The sequence below is a fragment of the Gossypium arboreum genome, chromosome 6, assembly GCF_025698485.1.
Source record: "Gossypium arboreum isolate Shixiya-1 chromosome 6, ASM2569848v2, whole genome shotgun sequence".
Lineage (NCBI taxonomy): Eukaryota > Viridiplantae > Streptophyta > Magnoliopsida > Malvales > Malvaceae > Gossypium > Gossypium arboreum.
In genome coordinates this window covers 53,878,147-53,883,649 of record NC_069075.1, presented here as the reverse complement: position 1 = coordinate 53,883,649, position 5,503 = coordinate 53,878,147, and the positions used below count along the sequence as shown (strand labels likewise).

At 34.6% G+C, this 5,503-nt stretch overlaps 1 non-coding gene across 1 annotated transcript; it reads right to left on the bottom strand.

The window, feature by feature from the left end:
- Positions 1-3,774: 3,774 nt before the first annotated feature.
- LOC128294510 (small nucleolar RNA R71) lies at positions 3,775-3,881 on the bottom strand. The gene has a single exon (XR_008284819.1). It is a non-coding gene; the product is annotated as a small nucleolar RNA R71 (small nucleolar RNA).
- Between the last annotated feature and the right edge of the window lie 1,622 nt (positions 3,882-5,503).

Sequence of the window (5,503 nt, the reverse complement as noted above, 5' to 3'; positions counted from 1 at the left end):
TAAATAGAAAATTTTAATTCATTTAATACTTCTATTATTCAATTCAGTCCATATTTTATATTTTGAAAAATTATAATTTTGGCCTTAACATTTTAACTTTTTACAAATTAGTCTTTAAGCTTGTAAATTTAAATCTAAGCATTTTCATCTTCATTTCGTACTAGTTCAAATCACTAGGGACCTATATCAACCAATGCAAATTAGCATTTGACAAATTTACCATGGAATTTTACTACTTTTACAAATAAGTCCCTAAATGACATTTTCATAAAAAATCACTTTAAAAAACTTGTTTATTTTTCAACAGGGACTCATAATCTTTCATAAAACATCAAGAACCCTAAATCTTTAACCATTTTGTAAATCAATCCCTGGGCTAGCTAGATTAAGCTATAACGATCTTGAAAACATAAAAATCATTAAAAATGAGACAAAATTACATACCATGGAAGTGGGATTAAGTTTGGTCAAACCCTAGCATGCTCTCATGGTGAAATTCAATTTAATAAGGTGATATCAAAATGATATCTCTTTTTCTTTCTTTTATTTTTATGATTTATTTACTATTTTACCAATTTGCCCTTTAAAAACATTAATAGTTTTAATAAAACCCTGTCCATAAATATATAGTATCACTTTAATTGGTCTAATTACCAATGCCCTTTAGTTTAAGGTTTCATAGCTATTTGACACCTTTAACTAATAGAACTCTACATTTGCACCTTTTATTATTTAGTCATTTTCACTTAATTAAGCATGCTAACATCAAAATTTGTTAACAAAATTTTAATACGACCCTACTAACATTCCATAGGCATTAAATTAATAATAAAATATTAATTTACTCATCTAATTTATGGTCTCGAAATCATTGTTCTGATTTCACTGAAAACAGGTTGTTATAACTCTCACCTAAAAGAATTTTTGTCCCAAAAATTGTACTAGAAAAGAGATTTGGGTAATGTACTTTCATAGCTTCTTCCTGTTCCTAAGTAGCCTATTCTATTCCATGATGTTTCCAGAGAACTTTCACTAAGCCTGTACTTTTTTTTCTTAATTCTTTATCCTCTCGAGCTAAAATTCGGATCGATTCTTCCCTATAAGTCATAGCTGGCTAAATCTCAACATCAACAGGCGAAATCACATGTGAAGGATTTGATTGATACTATCGTAACATTGATACATGAAATACACTGTGGATCTTTTCTAACTCTGACAATAAAGCTAATTTGTAAGCTACTGGCCTAATTCTCTCAATGATCTAGTACGATCCAATAAACCGCAGACTAAGCTTTCCCTTATAGGCAAATCGAATAACTTTCTTCTAGGACAATATGTTCAAAAACACTTTGTCATCGAATTGGAATTCGATGCCTTTTCTGTAACATCTCAATTTTGGGCCTAGTCGAAATAGTGGTTTTGAGACCACAAGTCTAAAGTAGAAATAATTATTTTATGATTTCTATGAGGTCTATGACATGATTGCTTGCTTGTGTGAAAATTTCATGAAGAAATTTTATTGATAAAGTGTCCAATTTGACATTTAGGACTAAATTGCAAAAGTTCCAAAATGTGAGTTCTAGAAGCTTTAAGCATGAAATTGTCATGGATTATTAATTAGAGGTCCTTAAAAATTTGCCCAATTTCTATTTCTATGGATAAAAATGGACATAGGTAGGTAAACCATAATTTATACATATTTCTATCCCATGCTTCGCACATTTTATGGATGATTTTTCTTTAAAATTGGTGAATTCGGTGCTTCTAATGCCTTAATTTCATGTTTTATACTTAGGTGAGCATAGGAGAGTGAAAGGAACGAGAAATGGGCCAAAAACGGAGAAAGTGAGCCAATGTATGAAATCAACACGGCTTGGACTTCCTCACACAGGCAGACCACATGGATGTGTCTATTTGGCAGAATCGAAGCACGACTTACATGGGTGGACCACACGCCCGTGCCTATTTAACAGGCTTGACCATAGTGTTAAGTAATCGCACACGAGCATGTCACACAGGTGTGTCCCTGTCGTGCCCAAGTTGAGTCCAATTCGGAAAAGGCCAATTTTGAGGGTTCTTAGGCATTCCAAAGCCTATAAGTACAAGCTAAAGGAGAAGGAAAAGGGTACATAGACAGAAGGAGGCAGGGAATTGCTCAAGGAAAGCCAATTGATCCATCTCAGAAGCCGGATTCATCATCAAGACTGAAGATCACCCCTCAATTTCCCTTCAGGAGTTTTGGGTTTTCATTTATGTTTTGTATTCATTATTCTTCTAAGATGTTTACCTTTTTAGTTCTGAACTAAAACCTCTAAATACCTAAGGGGAATGAAACCTAAGACAGATCTTGTTATTATTATCTGAATTGTATGATAAATATTTGACTTGTTCTTAATTATGTGTTATTAATTCTTGTTTTGATAGTCTAGGATATTGATTCAAGTTAAGCTCTTATTCAGAGGAGGAATAGACCTTGTCTAAGAGTACATTTGTCATAATTAAGCGGAGTTAATTGCGCGCCTAGAGATAGGGGGACAAGATTTTTCCGAATTAGGGTGAAACCTAATAAGGGGATCCATAGATCGAGTTAATGCAACCCTAGGGAGTTAATTAGAAAGAGGTTTCAATTATTCAACCTAGGGTTAGACGTTGTTAGTCTTGAGAGGGATAATAATATAACTTAGGGATTTCTACGGATCAAATCAAATGAATAAATCGTCCAATTCAGAGTCAAATAACAAGTGAAGTCTAGGTGGATTTTTCCTTAGGTATTGTCTTAATTCAATCGTTTTTCCAAAAGTAATTCCCCAATTCTATTTTCTATGAATTCTTAGTTTAGTTAATTAGTTACTTAAAACAAACCCCATAATTCTTAGGCTAGATAATAAAAAGACAGTCATTACTAGTACTTTTAGTTCCTTTTGGTTCGACAATCCGGTCTTGCTAAAGCTATACTGCTGTTCGATAGGTACACTTGCCTTCATCGTGATAATAGTTAGTTTCAAGAACGATTCATTATAAATTTTTAAAACCTGTCACGAATATCACGCATCAAGTTTTTGGCACCGTTTTTGGGGAACTAAGATATTAGGAACACTCGTTTTTTATTACTTTAGCAATTTACTTTTACTGCAATTTAAACTTTATTCTAATTTTTATTACTAGTTCTTCTTTTTCCCTTTTTTTGGCAGGTTCTTATAGTTTATGACTAGAAGAAACCAGTCAGGACTATTACTTTTTGATAGTGAGATCGACCGCACAGTTTGCAGAAACCAAAGAGAAATAAGACGAAGCTTACGTTATACAGAAGAGCAAGAGGAAGATACTTCAACCAGCATCGAGGAGATGGCTGAAAGCCAAGAAAATTCGCTACCTCCTGCGATTGCTATTAATCAAGATCCTACTCCACGCACTATGTATGATTATGGTAGACATTCTTTAACAGGAACTAAATCGAGCATAGTTAGACTTGTTGTAGCTGTAAATATTTTTGAACTGAAACCTAACACAATTCAAATGATATAGCAATTCGTTCAGTTTAATGGTTTTGCAGGACGAAGATCCCAACGCTCACTTGAAAAACTTTTTGGAACTATTGGATACATTTAAAATCAATGGTGTTTCTAATGATGCCATACGTCTTCGGTTGTTTCCCTTTTCATTAAGGAACAAAGCTAAATAATGGTTGAACTCGTTACCACGAGAGTCAATTACTACTGGGGAACAAATGACCAAAAGTTTTTACTAAAATATTTTTCGCCGGCTAAAATGGCTAAATTACGTAATGATATCTCTTCTTTTGTGTAGATGAATTTAGAAACACTCTACAATGCATGGGAGAGATACAAAGACCTTTTGCAAAGATGCCCTCACCGTGGGTTACCACTCTGGCTACAGGTTCAAACCTTTCATAATGGCCTAAATCATTCGATTCGACAAATGGTTGACGCAGCTGCTGGTGGAACAATCAATAATAAAACACCTAAAGATGTTTATGAGTTTATAGATAAGATGTCACTGAATAACTATCAATGGCAAGTCATGAGGATAAAGCCAATGAAAACAGCCGGTGTTTATAATGTCGATTCGATCACCATGCTCTCTAATCAAGAAGAACTCTTGAATAAGAAAATTGATGGTTTTCTTAGTTCTTCATAGGTTCACCCAGTAATGCAGTGCGAATCAAGTGGAGGTGGATCAAGCAATTCAGAATACCAACCTTATGGCCACAACATGGATAATGAGCAGTTAAATTACATGGGTAATAATCCTTGATCTCAAAACAATTCATATAGTAACACTTACAATGCAGGTTGGAGGAACCACCCAAATTTCTCATGAAGAGGCTAAAGAAATCAGATACCACCTCCAGGCTACCAACAACCACCCTACCAATAGGAAAAGAAGCTGAACCTTGAAGAAATTAGAAACTCGTTTTCAGAATACCAAGACAGCACTTAAGAATCAACAAGAATCAATCCAAGAGCTCGAAACTCAGATTGCACAGCTTGCCAAATTGATTTCTGAATGACCATAAGGTAGCTTGCCAAGCAACACAGAAACTAACCCAAGGGAGCAACTCAACACGATTACTAGTCAAGATGAAAAAGGGTTAGTCACACCTGTACCAGAACCAAGGCAAGAAACTGAGATAAGCAAAGTTAAAGGTGAGGTCGACCATAATGAGCAGAAACCGGTAAGTACAGAATACAAACCTCATGTGCCATACCCCAATGTGACAAGGAAAGACCGCTCAGATGAACAATTTGGTAAATTCCTTAAACTTTTAAAGAAACTAGATATTAACTTACCGTTTATTGAAGCACTTTTGCAAATACCAAACACAGTCAAATTTTTAAATAAGCTTCTAGCAAATAAATGAAAGTTAGATGAAAGGTCTCATGTAGAGCTGAATACGATTTGCTCAGCAATTCTTCAGAATAAGCTACCCAACAAATTGAAAGACCTAGGGAGTTTTACGATTCCTTGCTTAATTGGTAGTTTAAATGTTAATAATGCATTAGCTGATTTAGGGGCTAGTATTAACATCATGCCTTACAAAATGTTTAAACAACTAGGTCTTGGGAAACCCAAATAGACTAGAATGAGCATTCAATTAGTAGATAAAACTATAAGATTTCCTAAGGGTATTATTGAAGATGTGCTAGTTAAAATCGATAAATTTATCTTTCCCGTTGACTTCATTGTTCTAGACATAGAGGAGGATAGCAACACTCCTTTGATTTTAGGAAGGCCCTTTTTAGTAACTGCTAGAACGATTATTGATGTTGGCACAGGTGACCTCACACTTCCGATGGGAGATGAAACAATCACCCTTCAAGCTCACAATTCCGGCAACACATCGAAAATTGAAGGTGATTGTCTAAACCGTTCTACTAAAACTGACAATATGGTGCAACATGCTTTGTAGGAAATGATTTTGAAGGAAGTACATGAGCCATTTTCAAGCAATAGTAGAGGACCTATTCATGAAGAACGAAGA